Genomic DNA, 1486 nt, shown 5'->3' on the forward strand with positions numbered 1-1486 from the left:
TCCACCAAGGGTTTTGAGGTATTAAATTCTGAGTTTCAAACCATAAATACCTTTTTCCTTAGATTGCTAATATTTTGTAATTTCTGAGCACCATTTTTAAGGCTGAATGGGGCATTTTGATCTCCTTTATAAGTGGAATGGCTGAGACAGATGGGGTCTCCTAGTCCATTTCGGTAACATGTTGATTATTAGCTATACTAATGTCCTTGTAACAGGAAGTCTTGCCTTGTTGCCCAGGAGACCCTGAACATGTATTCAATCCTAGTTAGAGGACCACTGTGACATAGAGATCGTTTTTGTTAGAGTCCTAGAAAACAGACCTACTTTCCCATCATTCCAAGTATTTGTATAGCTAACACAGAACACTTTTCAGAGACAACCATCAGCTTAACGAGTTTTGGGTCATAGACAACGTCACAGTGATATTCCCCTGTGATATTTATGAGATTCCTCCTTAGCCCCTCACTGTGGGTGTTTTAGTTCTAAGATTAAAGGGTTTCACCATCCACTCTTTATACTTTGCTGGAGACATAAAACACTTTATTGGCTAAGGAGTGGGAGGTCAACCTTCCTGCTATTGCCCAGAATACCAAATTCATTTCAACAAGAGCTGGAAGTTGCTTTTCTCCAGGGCTGTAATTAGGAGCTAGCCATAGCGATATGCACATCCAAAGATTCAGAGACCAACTTTTTTTTTTTTTAAGACTCCACATTCTGCCAGAGCTCTAGGAGGCACATTATTTAACAAGGACGCCTCGAGGCACAGAGGCTAGTCAGAGTTAGAGGTTAGTCAGAGGAATAGAGACCTCAAGCCCAGAATGATGTACTTCCCTGTGCACTGATTTTAGTCCTTCTGCTTCTCGGGTTCCCTATTCAAGGGGGCCCCAAGGTAGTGACTAAGTAGATAAATTAGAATGAGAGACTGGTAACTAGACAAGCTGAAAAAGGCACTGATGTGTCTTCTTGGAAAAAGGCACCTTCAGGAAAAAAATCCATGTGACAGCAACCATCTAATACTCAGAAGTTGGAAAGGGCAGTGGGATGCTGGAGCTTGGGTATGTGCAAATACCTCTAGATAATGGGCTCTAGAAAAGAACGTCATCAGTACAGTCCTGCAAGAAAATTCTGAGGGAGAAAGGAACACCAAGAAAAAGATCTTGCCATGCCACAAAGCGGCACAGGTCAGGAGGATTCAAGCAACCATTGCTGAGTGCGCTGAGTGTGCTGCTGAGCATCACGAGCGAAGGCGATGCTGCCGGTTGGAGTGGACAGAGATCTAAAGGAAAAAACCGTATCAGTGACAGCAAATAAAGGTGGCAGATGTTATATCTAAGCCAAGTTAAAGATCCACAGAACAATCTCGATGAGCTATCTGTGGCCAATCGTTTTAAGAGGCCATAGGGGAGAACTTAAGATATGAGCAGTAAGAAAGTGACCTCTACTGAAGGCTATCAGGTATAGTTGATGAATTTTCCTTTAAAGCCAC

The sequence above is a fragment of the Pteropus alecto genome, unplaced genomic scaffold, assembly GCF_000325575.1.
Source record: "Pteropus alecto unplaced genomic scaffold, ASM32557v1 scaffold22, whole genome shotgun sequence".
Classification (NCBI taxonomy): Eukaryota; Metazoa; Chordata; class Mammalia; order Chiroptera; family Pteropodidae; genus Pteropus; species Pteropus alecto.